This window comes from Cryptomeria japonica, chromosome 9 (genome assembly GCF_030272615.1).
Source record: "Cryptomeria japonica chromosome 9, Sugi_1.0, whole genome shotgun sequence".
Taxonomy (NCBI): Eukaryota; Viridiplantae; Streptophyta; class Pinopsida; order Cupressales; family Cupressaceae; genus Cryptomeria; species Cryptomeria japonica.
The window spans coordinates 544,490,826-544,511,378 of NC_081413.1; the positions used below are offsets into that span (position 1 = coordinate 544,490,826).

A 20,553-nucleotide genomic window follows, 5' to 3' on the forward strand; every position below is an offset into this window, starting at 1 on the left:
AAATTAGGGTTTCTGTCTTCAGGAAGGTTTTCGAAGAGGTGTTTGTAGGAGTTCTAAGTTTTCTCTCTAGATTCTTCTAGGTTTTTCATGAGCTTCAGGATGGTTTAACATGCATTCCAATCAGAGAAGATTTATGAATTTACTATTTTTAGTAAATTGCGATAGACAAGCAGTTGTTTGCTTTATAGGGTTTTTCTGGGTTTTTTGAGAGCTCCAGCATGGTTTGACATACAAATTCTTCGAAGATGATTTCCGGACTTACTATTTTTAGTAAGTCATGACTGTTGCTCAGAATGTGGTAAAAATGACTTTTGACACACTTACTATTTTTAGTAGTATCCTATTTATAGTAAGTATTATTTTAGTAGTGCTATTTTTGGCAGGGGTTCTGTAGCTCAACTCGTCTAGCAATGTTATTTTTGGCAAGATCTTGTGTTCGAACTCAGATGACTATTTTCTGCAATGCAGTTCACTACCTTGGCCTCAGCTCATTTTGGCAGTATTCAGTTTTTGGAAGAAAAGGTATTTTTTAATACTTTATTATTCCCCATTGCCTAGGCATAATTTGTGTTGTGACTTCAAGGGGTCGCCATGGTGTTTTTAATTAAATTATAACTTAAGGCAAGTTGGACGATTTTCTAAGTAAGATTGCCTAAGTTATATTATTATTTATAAGTCATTGTTGAACACTCACTTTACACATTACTGGCAATCTTAATAAGGTGACTCTGCTATGATCTTGGACGACTTAGAGAAGGGAAATATTATTTTTATCCTAAGTCTATTTGGCGAAATATTCCACCTTCATATTGAGACACCAAAGTACAATTTCATCAATATTATTTTATGAGTTATATTTATCAAAAGGGGCGATTTTGGGTGAAAGAGAGATGGGCAAACTTGTGCAAGTAAATGAAATGAAATGCAATGCCAAATGTGGATGAAATGGAATGGCATTTGGTTTGGGCGCATTTGGAGAGCATTTGAATTTGAATTTGGCTAGCAAAAAGTTATAAATACAGGCCTTGGGCTCTCATTTTGGTATCCATGAAAATTTGTATAATGAAGTGTTGCCGGAATGGTGCCAAATTTGTGCTTCGAAGTTGCGAGCTTCCTAGCCTATGTCAGTTTCGTGCTTGAGATATAGCACCTAGTTGTGGCGAGACTATTTCTCACTCAGAGGAATAGATAGAGCATATTGAGAATGGTTTGCATCAATTGGTTTTCTCTTTTGTGTGTGGTTCCTAGTTGCTGGAGGGTGTCATGGCTGAAGCATATTTTCACTCCTAAGTCTTTGTGCGGGCTCCTGCTGTTTCTGGGTATTGTCTCTAAATGTTTCTATGCTTTTGACGATGAGATTTGTAAGTTTTCAGCCTCTAGTTTTGAGTCTTCAATTTTATAATGCAAATATTACCTTTCATCTTAGACGTACTTATTTGGGGTGTGCATTGGGAAGCGTGTTGTTGGTTTGAGGTCATGTTGATGCTATCTTCCAATTTGTATTTGGTCGCTTAATGTATATTGTTAGTTTGGGTGTGTTGTGGGGCGATTTGAGTGAGTTTTGAGTGAGTTAGAAGCATTTTGGTGTGGATTGGTGTTGCTGATTATGCATTTGTAGCCTGCTGTCTTATATATCAGATTTTCGGAAGTTGGATTTTGGGTGTGTTTTTGAGAGTGTGAGTTGATTGGGTTGTTAGAGGATGTTTGGAGGTCTTGTTGCAGCTGTCAATTCTTAATCAGCACTTGGTTGTCAAATTCTATATTCATTGTAATGTTGGTTAGTAGTACTAACAGCAACTTTTGGCTTTCTGCTGTCCCACTGCATAAGTGGAAGAGGTTGGCTTAGCCGCCTACCATAGATTAACAATATTTCTTAAATTCTGAAATCTTTGTAATGAATTGTAAAGCTGGTTAGTAAAACTAACAGCTATCCTCTCAAATTTCTTATTTGTCCACACTATGTAAGTGGAAGAGGCTAGCTTAGCCGCCTATCTTGAAATTGTAATACTGTCCTTCTGCTGCATAAGTGGTTGAGTTGATTGTAATGTTGTTCTCCCGCTAAATAAGCGGTGGAGTTGATATTAATTTCCATTTCTAGTCCTCCTGATGTACAAGCGGTTGAGTGATTGCATTCTTCAGTTCTTTGGCTTGTCCTTGGTTGGTTTATCGCCAAGTGATTGCATTGTTCTCAATATCCCTCTATAGAAGCGGAAGGGGTTGGCCTGCCGCCCGAGTATTGTAATCATTTTCAATTATAGGCATCAAACAATCCCCTCAACACTGTATGCTCTCACCCTCTCAGATTGGGTTCTCGGCGATCAAAAGGTGGAAGGGTTCCTTTCAGTTGGTTTGGATTGCATTATTCTAACCCTAACGGGTGTCTGGTGTGTTGAAAACTGTTAAAAAATAAAAAAAATTGTTGGGGATATTACAAGAATTGACTTGATTTAAGCCCCAACTAATCAAACATTTATTAACTCACTCCATCAATTGATGTTCTTTAAAAAATTAAGGATCTTGGGGTCAATGGTAATAGTAACTTCCAATACATAATCTCTTTTCAAGATCCATTCTATCAATTTTGTTCCCTTCACAACCTATTCTTCAAATGAACAATCCTCACTTAAACATCTGCAAATTCATTCAGATTAAAATCCCCGAAAGCACTTGCTTTTCACTCGGGGTCAACCCCATAGTTATCTTGCATTCATTTAACTTTTAAGTAACTCCAAGAACCTATGGTACAAGCATTTACCCTTGGACAACATACAAACTTTCCAAACTGGCCACAATTATAAAATTGCACTAGGTTCCTGTTGATGTGTTTTTTACGCACATGCAAACACAGAATAAAAAACCCAAAAGTATCTTATCTTCTCTTGAACAAAGCTTCTCAAATGCTGAAGATTGGCTTAAGGATCACTTGAGACAACTCCAAGGTTTATAGATGTCAGGTCTTGACGTGTGGATAAGCACACTTGGTTTATGTGATTGCTTGTATCACAAGGGGACTTATGTTGAATTGTCGAGTGCTTGAATTGCTGGAACTTGATCATCTGATGTTGCAATCTTGTGATGCTTCTTGACCCTAACTAACTTGAGATGAAAAAAAGGGAAAAAGATGAAGGGTTGAGAGAGTCTATTCTAAGACCTAGAATGTAAGAAGATGGATGAATGATTAGATGGAATCCTATTGGGTGAGGTCTCACCATCAACTTGAACAATTTGACACAAGCTCAGTGCAATCTTCTAAGGGCATTTCAAAGATATTCAAATCAACCATCAAACATTGTTCACCATTCAAGTTAATGCATAAACAATTGACGCATAACATTTTTTGGTTATGCTCATATCATTCCAGTTGACCACGCAAAGCACACTTACAATCAGCAAGAGGCTAGTGGTATGGACTAAACGGATCCCACACAAATGCATTCAACAAATTCCTCCATTCAATCTAATAGAAAGAATGCAAATTGAGAAGTAAAGATCATGCTAGTTGTTGAAGTAACAAATCATATTCACCATAACGTCAATGAAATCAATTGTTCTTTACAACAAGGCTTTGACACAATCTTTGCTTTCTCCTAATCTAACTTCTATTCTAATCTAGCTATCTTTTCACCTATTTCTCTATTAACCTTTACAAATAAGATATGTAAGCCTTTTATAGTGCTCTAAATACAATTCAATGGCTCAGATCAATTTGAGATCAATGGTCGAGATTTTACAATGAAAACCCTAATTAGGGTTTGTTTAAACAAACTCTATTATGGCCAATGAAATAATTGCAACACTTTGACACACATCATCTCCAGAATATTTGAGCAATGGATAATAGGGGTAGGTGCCTCGAAGTTTGTGCCTTCATGTATGAGTCAAGTACATTGCATCTAGACATGTTGATGTGGAACTTCTTTGATTGGCGAGTGGTGACTGGGATGATGACTAGGATTCCACCTCAACTTATACTTGTAGGCTTGATAGATCATCATGAAGGAATATTTATTGATACTCAACATTATCTAACTTCAGTGATGATGATGTGTAATATCCCTTGGCTAATCTGACCCTGTTTTTGCTTATTTGAACACCAAGGAATATTGTCAAACATTTGGCATACAATGTTTGAAGCCGCTGTAGTGAATTCTTTCTTTGTCTTCTTTGGGTTTGTAGGCTGCAAATGAAGTTATGGAAAGCTTCTAACAATGCAAAGTTGTTATAGAAATGATATACTAGCTGTTTTAGACCTTTCCACACATATGTAATGACTGAAATTAACTAGTACAGCTAGTTGACATTAAGACAAACACTTGTCATGCATCCCAAAGTACACCTACAGCCATTAGGCATTTAAGCAAACAATTGGCATGAAAGCTAAATGGCTGATCAATGTTGAATGTGGAATATGCAAATTATATCTCCATTAAACATATGCAACCTCCAAATATTTCATGATATAATCATAATAGAAAATGATGCAATAAAGTAATGATTTTCTAATACAATGACCATAGATAGAAAACCTGGTATTTCAATGGCTGCCTTGATATATTGGTTTGATTCTCCTCATATGCAAATCCCTTGTCACATATATATAGCTGTTCAACCTCTCTAAATCCCCTTCTATAGAACTCCAACTACTGTAGCGCACTGTTCATGTGCACTGTTCACGGCACTGTAGCGCACTATTCACGGCACTGTTCATGCGCACTGTTCATGGCACTGTAGCGCACTGTTCACGGCACTGTTCATGCGCACTGTTCACGTGCACTGTTCATGCGCACTGTAGCAGCAAGAACAAACTTGCAATCTGCTCTTAAAACCTTGAATAATTTGTTGATAATCTCTCCCAACAAGAATGATATAACTCCATGTGCCAAAGAAGGATGATTCACAACCAACTATAAATGTTCTTCAACAATAAACTTCAAACCCTTGTAGAAAACTTCACCAATTTGCACAAATGAAAGAACTGAAGTATTCTTTCCCACAACTGCAATAATTCAGGTGTTATTTCACACCTTCAAAATTGCTATCAATAGGAAGTTTTCGTTTCCTATGATCAAAGAAGAAAATTGCGAAAGCCCTAGGCTCCACAATAAAAATCAATCAAAATACTATTCATCAACTGGATGCCGAGAATGAACTCTTGCCTTTCCTTTTATTCTTTCCTTAAGAGAGCTCAAACACCTTCCTGGCCAATGTGGGATAAAAGATTTATTCCCACATTAAATTATTCACTTAATGCACTTTATTATATTAAAGTGACTTTATTATTATAAAGTTACTTTAGAACTTTATAATAATATTAAAATATTAAATAAATCACTTAAGTCACTTAAACTTTAATATCTCTTGATGTACTTGTCTGATTGCTAAGCCGTCTGAGCCAGGAGTCGACTCTCCCTATTCTCCATGTGATTGGATGCCTGTCTAAAAATAGAAACCCTGAATAGTGACTTACTATAAATAGTAAGTATGTGGAACTGAGTCTAGAAATAGCTGCAAAGGCCCAATCAAGGTTGACACTGCCAATAAGCTCTGCTCAGGTGTCTTTCTATTAATAGGAACCCTGACTCTCCCAAAATAGTAACTTACTATAAATAGTAAGTGTGCCAATCTGAGTCAAAAAACCTGTGCAAAGGCCAAAACCTGAATCCAGTTGAAGAGTAATGTCTCAAATCACCAAGTAACTGCCACACGAGGCCCTCTATCAATAATTATTAGCCTACGAGGGTCAAATGATAGGCTAATTCTTACAAACTCTAATGCTCGCAAAATGGGGACATTACATGATGATGATCTTCTAACTTTGATTAACTCTTCTGAAAGTATCCTCTTGAATACTTCAATCATGGAAGTGCGAGATATAGATCTTGGTTTTGAAGTATTGATGTGCCTTAGAACGAACTCTTGATGTCACCATTACTTGTCTTCTTAGGAATTATTTCCCTGTGACTCCCTCGTGCTGTGAAAGTTGAAATTCCTCTTGGGCATCCAATGCTTGTAAATGAAGTTTTCTTCCTTGCATGATGATGTAGATCTTACAATCTTTCTCCTTTTGCTTTGCAATCACCATCTTCTTTCATCTACAAAACAAAACAAACATGATATCAAATACATAATATGTAACCTTGATAATTCTTCTAACTTGATATATCCCTTGATTTTATGCGTTTTGCAGGTTTGATAAGAGGATTTAGAGAGAATTCGCCTTCATGAAGGAGCACTTGAAGTTGTTTTTTGCTTTTAGAAAGGAGCTCTTGAAGTTCACTCCACCCCCTGATATTCATGAAGTTACCTTTAACTTGCCTTTGAACTCACTTTCATTCATTTATCTTCATTCTATAGGTTCCAACATTGAGCCTTTCCACCATTTATTGATGCAAACACAATGAATTGTCCTTGAGGAAGGCGAATAGAAGAAATTCGCTTCCCCTACTCAGTTTATGAAGTCACTTTCAACTCAAAATCACTATTCCTTTGCATATTGTTGACGTGTCTGAAATCGCAATGCTGCAAACTCCATACGGCCAACGCAGAATAGAATAAACTCGCTGAGTATCCTATCCTCTCTTGAGATAAGGAAATTCCTATTGCTATTTTCTTCGTTTGATCAAAGGGGACAACCTCAAGGTTTCGTTTGTCAGGTCTTGACTACGGGATTGCTCAGTGGTTTGATGTGTTTTTGCTGGAAACATAAAGGGACTTATGGTGAGATAGGCGATTGCTGGATGAGTTCCCCAAAACTTTAATGGTCTTGCTTATCAAATGGTTTAAGTTGGGTTGATACTGTCTTCAAAAGGACTGCGGATTCTCTTGATAAAAAAAGGGAAAAAAGGAAAGGATAGGGAGAGAGAGAGATACATAAAATATAAATTTTAACTAAGATAGCAGATTCAGTAAATAGACGGACACCTCCAAATAACTAAATTAAGCATTACCAGCAATTTAAGCACAATACTTGCATCAATCTAGTGCGATCTCCAAGGGAAAATTGGACTTTCATGTTATTAAATACAACATCAAAACTTTTACATTCATTGAATGAGAATTCAACAACCGAACTAAGCATGTGAAAGGTTTAGATTAACCATGTAGAAGGAAAGACAATCAGCCATTCCCTAATTGTATGAACAGCGAGGATTCTATCAGATGTTTATTTGAAAATGCTATATAAAGGAAAGAAACATAACTGAAAAATTTCTAAACTAATGAAGAAGGAGACCATGCACTCACAAGGAAACTTGAAATAATCTTAACTTTGCATTAAATCCTGTAAATTTCGCCAGAGTTTTCGCAACAATCCAAGAACTTCTTACAAAATGAGGGAAAACCAGTCCCTTAAATAGGCTTCAAAAATGAATGAATGGCCAAGATCTAATCTAAACAAGTGGCCCAGATTCATCCATAAAACATGGTTGTCCATACCCATAAATGGGAGGCAAATATCAACAACCACCCCAAAGGGAGTAATAACTACCCAAAAAGGTAATTAGAACATATCCAGAAATAATCCAAAAAGGTGCATACATAAATTTTTACATTTTAGCTGACTTGGAAGTCAAACATGACCTTTTGGCCAAAAAGTGTATTTTCAAGCTTTAAAAGGAAAAAAGCACTTTTAAGAAATCACTTTCTCTTTTCCAACTCTAGATTCTTCAGTGATGAACTCGACTTCGTCGTGCAAATATTCTCCCCAGATATAGCATTTGTTTTTTAGTTTACACATTTTGATAACAATAGCTTCCCTATGGAGGGCCATTTCACGCAGATCCTTGAAGATTCGCTCCCCTCTCTCTTTAATGCCCTGCATCCATTCCTTAACAGCGTTTGCAGTATCCCGTACTCCTTCAAATTCTGTTGTGGTCCTCTGTGCTAATTCTGTCAGGGGAATATGGGATTCGGAAGCATTGTGTAATGGTCTCAGGAGCTGATTGATGTATCCCTCGGCCTGCTCAGCACGAGCCCGATACATGCTCTTTTCGGTTGTTATCTCTTCAAGTTGCCTAAGTATGTTCTGCACTGAGTGCTTGAATTCCTCTTTTTCTTGCACCTTAGTGGCTCGCCCGATCGGGACAGTCGTAATACTATAATCCGCCAGTGTAATCTGATCTACTAGCTTGTCTACCAGCGGGGTGCAATGTGAAGAGTGCGGTTCCTTTGCTCATCTTTGGTCATTCTAGAATATGCCTTGGGCTTTTTCTTCCCCTTAGCTTTAGCTTGGTCTATGCGCGAGAAGATGTCCTCCATATCAATAGGTGGTTTAGTGACGGCCTTGCGCTGGGCTCTGGCAATTAACAATTCTTGAGGTACTGTCTGGGCCGATGATATGGTTAAGTTTGCATTCTGTTCTTTGATGTTTTCAGCCGACTCATCGCAAATTCGCAGCTGTTCTGTTACCGGAGGGGTGGAGGAGGTGCCAAGTTCCTTGCTTGTAGCTGAATTTTCTCCCACTTCACTGAACAATTGTCTGGTGCCTTCGTGTGATGGTTGCTCTTCATTCCTTTTGAGCTCGCGGGTCTCCTTTGTCCTTTGCTCTCCTTCAACGGTAGAGTCATCTTTGGTTGTATTATGGAGTAGCAGTTCATGGCGGCTTTGTTGCGTGGGTTCATGCACTTTGATCCTCTGAATGAATGGAATCTCTCCTTCCTCAACTTGGTTACCCGGCTCGGGCGGTTCAATGGCTCTTAGCTCAGCTTCTAGCATGTCAGGTGCGGGAGGATCATCAGCTCCAAATGCATCAATGTCACTCTGGGAAGGCAAAGCGGGTATATAGTCTAGTTCTACTACATCGTCGGACGAACTGGGGTCCTTTGTCGATGAAGTGACCTCTGTTCTTCTTATAGGAATCTTTTCCCTTCTTGTTCTCTTGGACGTCTGAGTCCCTCTGCAAGCCTTAGCCTTCTTTCTCTTTTCAAGTTTCTCAATTTCTCTGGGTGCACTGGAAGTTCCCTCATCTTCGGAAGACTGAGAATCAAGGCTACCCATTAAGTGGTAGGTGAACTGGACTCCTTCATGAATTAGTCTCTCAATCTGCTGATGCAACCATTGGTCTGTATACCTTGCTGGGGCTGCCATGACTGCCTCAAAATCAGTGATAGGGTCCTACGACCAATCAACGCCTGGCAGAAGATGCCTTACTGCCTCAAATTCCCGGACTTGCAGACAATTCCCTGAATATGTGAGTTGATCTGGGACCCGACGGTATTCAAAGAGTCGCATTTGCTGCACACTCAGGCTATAATATTCACGCCTCCGGACCTCGTAGTCATCAGAGCAGTTCTTCCAATAATCCTCAACTGATTCCTTTGCTTTGTACCGCCTGCCATAGGCCCTCTTGGCCAGATTATCGTGATCAAAGCATTTCCTTGGAAAATGCTCTTGTAGGCCGTAGGAGGCCAGCTCTGCGAAGGATTCCTTTGCTAGGGTGGGGGTTTTCAGATGGACATCCTGGTTGCCTATAATCATGGGGAACGCGAACCCAGCCTGCTTGTTGTCTCTGAGTAAGATGTCGGTCGGACGTGACTGCCCTGCAACCTCCATAAGAACTATCTTGTCGGTTGGGTACTGTGGAAGTCGGAGAGGGGCACCATCAAAGCCCGCTATTCGGATATAGGAGGACCTTGGGAACTGGATGAACCAGGCTCCGTATCTCTGTACTAGAATAGTAGCTTGCTCCGAGAGCCTTATGTGTAATCCTCCCTGCATTAGCCTGACCAGGCGCATTGTGAAGGCATCATTGACGCGCTCATACTGGCCAACCGCATAAGCTGGGTTGTTCTTTTCTCTCTGAGCTATATCTTGATAGTGAAGCTGTGGGTAACAATCATATACCTTTACCTGGCTAGGCCCATTCCTAATTTCACCTTTCATTATCAAACCTGGCAGTGGTTGGTTCTTGGCAAACATGTAGTCAAACTTAGACTTCCCAGTGAAGACTTGCTTTGTGAAATAAAACATCCACTCTTCAAAGTAGTTGGATTTGGGAAGTCCCATAACCCTGTTGAGCAATGTGACCATGTCCCCATGCTCATTGTGAAAGTCACTTCTTGGGGTCTTTTTCCCAATTCTGACGCTTGGAGGTCTTCTCTCCTTGTACCACTCTTCGTTGATCAAGGTTCTGCATCTAGCCGGATTCATATCATATGCCCCCTGTGCTTCATTTATAGTCGTGGTCGTGGGATTGTTTGGGAAGGGAATGTCGAATGCATCACCAATGGCCTCAGGAGTGAAGCTGGCAAGGGTCATATTCTCGAGGAGCACTAATCTGGAACCTGGCTGATAATGCCGGGCAGCCTCTACCACTAACTCATAGTTTTGTACTATTGGAAGAAATCTTGCCGCTTGGGCGATGCCACTTTCCACCATCTGTCTGGGCTTGCCATATGCATTAGGGGAGAAGACTCGATTCCTGAAGTCTTGGATATCAATATGGCCTAGGTTAGTATCACCAACATTGTCCCAGACGCTTTGAACTTTTGACTCCCTCAATCCCCCTCTTTGATACAGGGACTTGATCCTTTCGACTTTGCGTGGGATATCTGATTTGGATGCTCGCGATGTCTCGGCTATAGCAGGCGTCTTTGATGATTCCACCGCTGATTTACGCATTTATCCTACACAGCCGGACGTGGATTATGAGGCGATATAAAAGAAGGAAGGCGGGTTAGATAGAGAATATGCCAGCATTTAGGATTACTTCAAAAATTAGATTGGAAACAGAGTGATATTGCTAGCTAAAAGCTTGATTGATTTAAACCAAAGTATTCATGGAGCTTTTGATCACAAATTTACACTTAAGTATTTTCGGGATTAATTTTCAAAAGGGACAAAGCTCGAAAAATTCTCCTAAGTTTGAAAATGCAATTTCAAGCTAGTCCTTAGGAGCAAATTCTAATTTCGATTGCTTTGCGTGACGTTTTAATAATTGGAAAAAAAGATGCGAATTTTGAAGATTTAAGCATTTTAATCAATTTTGCATAGGCATGCATCCAATTTGTAAATATTTCAGACGATTAAGAGAGACAAAGCGTACTTACCTGATGAAAATGGACGGCGAGCAATTGGCTGACTTGCTATGCAAAAACAAATAGATATCTCTGCAAATTTTGAATTCCAACGGTTATCTCTCTAATTCAAATTTTCGCGATTGTTGCTTGAAAAGAATTTGTCATTTTTAGACTAAGCGATCTTTTTACCTTGGGCGATTTAGTTGAACGTGATTCTGAAGAGGGGCTGCGGATGGCAAACTTCGGTGAACCGGAGAGTTTGAAGATCATTTAAAACTTTAAAACATCTTTCGCATTCACCCTAAATCGCGATTTTCGGCACTCTTAGGCGTTTTACCAATTTAAACACTTCGCACTTTTACCCTAAAATGCGATTTTCGGAGCTATGAGGGTTTTTGAAAAATTTTCGCGTGGTATGGGGGGATTTTACAGGCTTTTAAACTTCACGTCTCCCTTTGCCTAAATTGTGAACTTCGCGTTTTTCACGTTTTGGTCGCCCAATGCACTTGTTGCGCTGCGATGTGGATTTCAGATGTCTGCATTTTCAGAGGATTTGGACATTTTGGCAATTTTTTCTCTTTGCTTTCTTGCACGCCTCTCCCAATTCGCGAACTTCGGTGGAATGGAGGCCCTTTGAAACCTAAACTGCGTTTTTCCTTGGGGAATTTCGGCGTTTTATCTCCTTCGGACTTTTCAAACGTTTTGGCAATTTTTCACAAACTTCGGACCTTTGAACGTTTTTGCCAACTTTCACTAAATTCTCATTTTGCCCTTAGGGTTCGAAATTCGGCCCATAAGGCATTTTACCACCTTTTAAACTTTTGAAATATCGGCCCCAGGGTCCGAAATTCAGTCCTCTGGGCGATTTTGCCAACTCTAGCATTTTCGGACCTTTTAGCGTTTTTGCAAACTTAAAGCATTTTTCGGACCTTTTAGCGGTTTTTGCCAATTTTCGGAGTTTTTGACAATTTTGTCAACTTAAAGTGAATTTCGGACCTCTAGAGGTTTTTGTCAATTTTCAAACTTTTCCGAAATTTTGGCCCTAGGGTCCGAAATTCGGCCCTCTGGGCAATTTTGCTAGTTTTTACAAATTTCTCTCAATTTGGCCTGAAAGTCCGAAATTCGCCCTTCCTAGGTATTTTGGTGATTTTTAACTTTTCTCCTCGAGAAGCGCGAGCTTGGGCACTTGGGCAAGTTTGTCAACCTTGGCATTTTGCCAGGAAATTCGCTTCTCCTTCTCTAGCAGCAAGCAAAAATCGTCCTTCATTCAAATCTTGTAAACTCCGTAAAAACAAACCTCATGCAATTTATCTCATCGCTCTTACGCGAAAAAGGGCAACTTTGGGTCCTCATGCGACCTTCAGACGCGTTGTTCTTTGTTTGGCGGGCTTCTCCAACCTCTATCATCTTACGCCTATTCAAGGTGATTTCACAATTTGAACAATCTCTTGGAATTCGTGCCCGAGGGCTATACTAGCCTAATGGAACCACTGGCTTCTCTTCTTTCAACATCATCACTTTACAGACCAGTCGCGGGCTCGCTCGAAAGGATGCAAGACACTCTGCGCGAAACTCAACAGGGCGAAGACGAAAGGCTCAAAAAAGGGAAGGGGGACCCTGTCGGCGACAGGGAGCGTGTGCAATGCACAACACATATGAAGTTCACTCTTGGAGGTCATCACATGAAATTCTCTCTCAAACTCATTCTCATGAAGTTCACTCATATTCCTTCTAGTTCATGAAGTTAACTTCTTACTCATCTTTCATCATTCAAAATCGTTCTCTCTTAGGCATGCTAAAGTATCAAATTAGCTCTATGAAAAGATCTATTAGCTGCCTTGTATCTTGTCTTGGGCAAATTCGCTCATCTATGTTGATCCTTGAAGCTCGCTCATCTATGCTGATCCTTGGAGTTCATGAAGTTCGCTCATCTATATTGATCCTTGAAGTTCGCTCATCTATGCTGATCATGAAGTTCATTCATGTAGCTGAGATCATGAACATGAAGTTCACTCTTATACTCCATTTTGTGAAGTTCACTCATGTGGCTCAAGTTGTGAAGTTTGCTGATGTAGCTTGATCCTTGAAATTCGCTCACCTCCCTTAATTCTTGAAGTTCGCTCATATAGCTCAATTTATGAAGTTTTCTCATATAGCTCAATTTATGAAGTTCGCTCATATGCATTGATTCTTGAAGTTTGCTGATGTAGCTCAATTTATGAAGTTCGCTCATGTGCCTTCATTCTTGAAGTTCGCTCATGTCATTGAGTTTATGAAGTTCACTCATGTGTCTTCATTTTTGAAGTTCGCTCTTGTTGTTGAGTTCATGAAGTTTGTTTCAAATTGAATCAACTCAAGGTAAATGTTTTCAAATTCCTTTCACTCCTCTACTTCCAATATGAACTTCACTTATCTACCTCAAATCATGAAGTTCACTCATGTGCCTGAGTTCATGAAGTTCACTCATGTGTCTTGGATCTTGAAGTTCACCCATGTAGTTTCATTCTTAAAATTCGCTCATCCTCTTGAGAACATGAAGTTCACTCTTATACTCCATTTTGTGAAGTTTGCTCATGTAACTTGATCCTTGAAGTTCGCTAATGCAAAATTCGCTCCTATCATGGACCGCATGAAGGAAAATTCGCTCTAAAGAATGAGTGATCTCAAATCAAAACCATGCTCGCTATCTTCATTCAATCGCTCCAATTCACACTCAAACAAGGATTTTCAAGGGAATTCGCTCCAAGGGTCATGAAGTACGCTCCCGAGGGTATGCACATGAAGTGAAGGTTCTAACTCACTCATTTCACACCTCATACAACGCTATCCACCTGACTCCTGGCCTTTTGACCACCTATACCTTTCTAATGCAAAGGCTAATAGCTAAAGACTCTAACGCTATCCTAGAAAGCAGGAAAAAAAGCGGGCATCCCCATTTACGATGGGGCGATGTGTGAATACCTCACAACAGTTCCCACCTCCTCATTTTTGCTCCTACTCGTGTCTTGTCCTCATCCTAATTAAGGTCTTTTAATGGAAATCTTCTATTCTTCCACAAAACCCATCCTTCTTCCTCATGTACATAATCCATTTCCCCAAAACTTCTGGATATTATTAGTTCATGACTTGAAAAGATCACGTTGTGATTGATTGAGGAATGTTTGATATTTTTACCTATGGGAGTACAAATATGTAGAAAATCCAAACCTGCTTGCAAGTATCACAACCTAAAAGGAGTGTTGATTGGTATTAATACTCTTGAAATTATTTTGGAAAGATTGTGGAGTATGGTTATTGATCATAACTGGTAAGGATTTGAAGATCAATGACACTTATGTGGCAAACATATCCTAGTCGACTTCATTGTTTGTCTTATCAAGTCTATTAACAATGTGACCATAGGATAGTTCAAATATATTGATTTGGGTCAATCCTTAATGTTTATGATGTAACAGGCTAATTTTAAGCATAAAATGTAAAAACAACAATGCAACATTTTAAACAACTTTGCAACTTTCCAAAAATAAATGAAAGATGACAAAAGATACATATTACTATTTTTAGAAAGAATGAGGATTTTTTTTTTTTGAAATGAAATAAAGTACAAAAGGAAATAATGCTGAAAACAACTTGAAACATAATATTTAAACATTATTTCATATAACTTAAGGAAGAATTAAAAATTTAATCTACTTTAAGTTTATTAGATAACTGTGTCTTGGATTGTGTCTTGGTTCTTTGACAGATGCCATCGAAAGAAGGGAAAATATCATTGGGGCGATTTTCGGCCCAACCACGGACCATAACAGTCCCCTAGTGTCATTCCATAAGGAAGAACCCGACCCTTCACAGAGAAATGAAGAGAGAATTCCAATGCCACCTGAGACTGGTGATGTCCCTACACAATTCCCTAATCAATCATACACCAAGGTATCCCCTACTAGTATGATTCCTAATTGGGTGCGAGTCTGGGTACATGTCTGATTGAAAACTATACTCAATAGTTACACCTTGGCCAAGGTTTTAGTTGGGGTGTGTCACAAATTTTGTCGTGAAGTCAGATACACCCTGCTCGGCATAGTCTCTGTCTTTTTCAATTATCATCAGTCTCCCGTGCTACTGCACTTTGACTGTGATAAATAGAAAAAGTTCTTGTTGGCTTAGGAGACTCATTCAACCAGTTAAGGTATTACTTGCCCGCTCACAAGTAGTCTACTCTGTAATGTCCCCATTTTAGCAGACTTGGATTTTGTGAGATTAGCCTATTATCCTGACCCACGTAGGCTAATGTGTTGGATAGAGGGTCTTTTGAGGATTGGTATCATCTCCAGTGTTCAGCGTGCTTTAGTTTGGTCTTCGTTTGGCATCATTCAGACATTACTTTCTCTACTTACTATTTTTAGTAAGTCTTGGGATGTTAGAGATGGACCCCTGCTATTTTTAGTAAAGTGGGTATGGTCATATGCAGTCTCCTCATGTTAGCTCCCGGTTCAGACGACGTTTGAAAATACAAAGTATTCATGGAGATATTAATGTTTAATTGGCTCAATTAAACATTAATTATTTGGAGATTATATTATTAAGTTATAAAATGACTTTATATTATAAAGCACTTAAATGAGGGTCTATTTATCATGAGAAGGGGGCCAAGTTTATTAATAATTTATGAGCACATAACCCAAGGTTTAATTACATTATTGATGCCAATGAAATATTATAACATTTTAATGTTAATTAAGAGCTTTTTGAAGAAGTTCGAACTTCTTGAGGAAATATAAGTGTGCAAAAGGAATCGAACTTGATTATGTGATTGGAGTTTTTGATTGAAGTTTCTCTGGAGCATTGAAGTGTAGAATACCAAGGGTTTCTGCAGGATTCAAAGCTTGTCGGCATTGGAGAGCGTGGCTTCTTCATTGTAACAGCATATAGAGGGTGTGCAATATCATCTGATTATGCTTGCGAGAGTTGGCTTCATTCAGAAGTCAATATTGAGCTGATTGGAGGGTTTATTTCAGAGTTTTTTTGCAAATTGAAAGAGACTACAGTGCGCTACAGTGTCGTGAACAGTGTGCATGAACAGTGCGCTACAGTAGTTCGAATTCTATAGAAGGGGATTTAGAAAGGTTGAACAGCTATATATATTTGACAAGGGATTTGCATATGAGGAGAATCAAACTAATATATCAAGGCAGCCATTGAAATTCCAGGTTTTCTATCTATGGTCATTGTATTAGAAAATCATTACTTCATTGCATCATTTTCTATTATGATTATATCATGAAATACTTGGAGGTTGCATATGTTTAATGGAGATATAATTTGCATATTCCACATTCATGGTAACATTCAACATTGACCAGCCACTTAGCTTTCATGCCAATTGTTTGCTTAAATGCCTAATGGCTGTAGGTATACATTGGGATGCATGACAAGTGTTTGTCTTAATGTCAACTAGCTGTACTAGTTAATTTCAGTCATTACATATGTGTGGAAAGGTCTAAAACAGCTAATATATCATTTCTATAACAACCTTGCATTGTTAGAAGCTTTCCATAACTTCATTTGCAGCCTACAAACCCAGAGAAGATAAATAAAAAATTCATAACAGCAGCTTCAAACATTGTATGCCAAGTGTTTGACAATATTCCTTGGGGTTCAAATAAGCGAAACAGGGTCAGATTAGCCAAGGGATATTACAGACTCAGTGAGTTTACTGGGAGATGGGATTGGTCAGCAGAAACACCCATTAATGTATGTTGTTTAGTTTTCTTTCAAAGGCAGCAATCTGCTGTTTCATAGTTACGTAATTATTTATTTCAAGTTCCATATAATGTATTATGACTGCCCTTGGTTTAATTTCAGTCTTGAAGGTATAAGCAGATGTATGTTTTCAGTCTCAAAATTTCATGAGTAGCCATTTAATATAGCAAGCACTAATTTCTCAGTTTCTTCCAATCCTTGAAAGGGTCTTACCAACTATTGTTCTAGTTTCTAGTTTTAAAAAAAAAAAAAACTAAACAAGTCTGCCCATTTAATATCATAAATTTTATCTGAGTTAAGGCTCAGTGGACTGACTGAAATTATTCAAAAGTTCAATGTTCTTTCCCTCAAGTTCAGAAATATTTATTCAGTTCCTTCTTTTCTTTACAATGCAAAGATACCCGAAACACAATCTTTTCTTCATTGCTTTTCACACACACAGTCTTGGAAAGCATAAACTCTCATTCGTGTTGAACAAAGAATATAAATCTCCTTCCATTCTTTCAACATGTAAAGCTAAAGAATTAATCCTTCTAACCTACCAAGTAAAACAGAGCTTTTGCATTAAATATATACTTCTTTTTTTATCAGACATGCAGAGCTAGGAATTGAATAGCTTAATTTCTCCTTGAACTCTTTTCTAACACTCAGAATTAAGAAGAAAAAGACTCTTTCTTTTCACTTATTAAAGACTATATTTTATCACATGAATCTTTTAAAATTTGAGAATAAACCCTCAAACATAATTCCTTCAAATTATATGCATTAATGACTAAGATTACTCCTAGCTCAAACAAGAATTCTTCTGCACATTCTTTCCTATTCAGCTTAATAAAAAAAAATTTAATCAATCAGTAAGAAGACAATCTTTTCAACAAAGATAGAGTAGTTGCAATACACAGTTAAACTGTAACAAGAACATGACCTATTAGAAACTTCAGCTGTAATTTGCTCTCCAAAAATCTTCAGTTCAACTTGCTTCCTCCGTCTTCAACTCCAGCTACTACTGTCAACATCTCCAGTTCCAGCTCCACTTGCTGTCAACAACTTCAGCTCTTTTTTTTAAGCAAGGAAATCCCTAACTATTTTTGTTTGCTACCGTAAGAAAGAAGAATGAATGAATGAATATAAGAAAACTGTTTTTCAATTCCCTCTTAAATTTTCGGATGCCAAAACATTACAAATTCGGCCCAAACACGTCAAAACCTAATTCGCATTTCCGTTCAATGAAACCAATGCATAAATTAATTTGGAATACGTTATTGTTTGGCCAATTTAGTGGTTGTACTCCATATTTCTTTTTCGATATTCTAAGCTCAAATAATCATCATTTTTACTGCCGCTTCAAGGGAAGAAACGATACATTATCATCCACGATATATTATCGTTTTAAAAAAAAAAAGTCTAATTAAACACTTAGTGGCAAAAGTTGGGGTGGCGACTACATGATGGTGTCGCCTGGATTAGTTTAGTTTAAAATTATATTAATAAATTATTGTTTAATGTTGTCTTAATTAAATTGAGGAATAAACATTGCTAAGCATTAAATTTAATAATCAATATAACATTAAAAAGAAATGTTATTATAATTATTTTCTTTTTTTGAAGAAATATCCTTAATTAATTAACAATTAATTATATTTTAAAAAATAAAAAATATTAATGAATTCATATCGAATCATTTCCAAAATTCAGCTGACCAAGGATAGGGTGGAGTGGCGACAGGAGGCCAAGGTGATAGGATAGTCTGATTGTAATCGACATTGACAAGACCAAAAATTGGCTGACGGAATATAATAACAACACAGTGTACTTACTGACTGGTTCAAGAAGACATAGAATTCTCTTTTCATTCCTTGTACCCGATGATATTTTCCCTCCTTCTGCGGAGGATGATAGTCTATGCACACACTCAAAACGAGTACAAATGGATTAATGATATTGCCATCATTTCTTTTACGAGTATATAACTTTGCCAAGAATTTAAACATTCACAACCATGTATGTCTTCACATTAAATCACAGATCCAAAAGAAATAGATGCACATCGAATATATGTTTACATTTTCTCTCTGACTATTAAAATCTCATAATCATAGTCTAAATTGCAAATGAAATTAACCTCAAATGAGGGCATCAAATGAACATGAATTTTATCATCAATCTAGGGCCTCAAATGACATGAAATTAACATTAAAATAGGCTTTAAAAATGAAATTCACATTAAATTAGGGCATTCATATTTCACCATTGTAGAATAAAGTATTAGAAAACTATGTGAATCATAACCAAAATTTTAGGGCACAAGAGGGATGTAACATATGACATGAACTCTTATTCAAATTAATACAAGCACTTCTCACCGAACTTTAAAGAAATTAACTAGATTGATTTTCTGCAACTATCCACACTAGCTAACATATCTCATGTTTTAGAAACTTTAATAGGGAATTTATTTATCTAGCATCACTTTTATTTTAAATATATGTAAAATTCATAGTTATGAGACTTGTACTCGCCTAGGACAAGACAAGCTGATTTTGGACTCGGAGTTGGACTTGGTGCAAAAACTTGACAAAGGCTTGGAAAATTAAGAAACCCAAGAATTTTAGAGATTTTTAGGGATTTAAACCTTAAAGACACAATAACATCATCAAATAGAAGCTAATTTGATCACATACACAAGTATACATTGATCACATAAGTATAAATGCAAATTATAGTTGAAGAAAATGACACACAATAGATATATAAATATTGTCAAATGTATACAAAACTCATGGAATATGAAATCTATGGCATCAAAACAAATATTAAAACTAAAATTATAAGACTTTGTCTCAAAGGAGGTTGCATTACTTATCCCAACATCACAACAAGTCATGTACTGACGTCTAAGATGGGTCCTAGACGATGATGTAGCCATGATATTTGCTTGTGTCTCAATGATTGATGTGTATATTCAGGTGAGGAATTTGTTAGTAATTTTAAGCCTTCAACACTGCATGTTTTGTTGACAAGCTCATTAACAAAGAGGAGTGGTTAAGTAAAAAGATAAATGGCTATGTTCTATTATACTTTAGCTAGGATACTAATAGATGGGATTCTTCTACCATTTGTCTATGCAAGACATTATTGATACATTTTGCATTATGAAAATGGCATTTCTTATGACTTGTATTCAACAGTTAGGATTGTAGCATGCCAACTTTGCCTATGGTGGTCCTTGTATACTAAACAAGTTGTCCAATATATGAAACAAGATAATCCTTAATTGTGACTTTCATTGTGAATATGAAAAGATTTGCAGCAAGGGATATGTATTATGTAGATTTTTAAGATCATGATTGGCCTATTACTTGCTTAGACTTATAGTTTGATGGGGGTTTGAGGGCAAGACCAAAACGAGGTTGAGGGTAGCAACCCTCTGTTGTTTATGATCAGATGAAGAGTGATTAGAAAGGGGAAACACAATGAACAATGAACACAACAAGATACCCTGGGAAAACCCTCTTACTCGAGGGAGAAAAACCCAACAAAAGTATATCTCCTTTATATATCAAATATGAATAGCAATAATGTTGTACAACAAGAGCAAGGTGCAAGCCCAATACATGTTGCTTCATTCCTTGAAGCATAATGAGAGAAAGATGGAGAGAGTTCACCCTTCAAACAAGATCGATCTACCCTTCTAATAGGTTTGCCTTCTACACAAGGCAATCTACACTTATGAGGATATAGATCTGCTCTTACAATTCAATCTGCTCTTGCAATAATG

The 20,553-nt window shown here is 37.7% G+C and overlaps 1 protein-coding gene across 1 annotated transcript in view; it reads left to right on the plus strand.

Annotated features, from left to right (window-relative positions):
* LOC131061011 (thioredoxin-like protein AAED1, chloroplastic) overlaps nt 1-20,553 on the plus strand; it is a 203,714-nt gene that overhangs the window by 149,393 nt on the left and 33,768 nt on the right. The window lies entirely within an intron of this gene.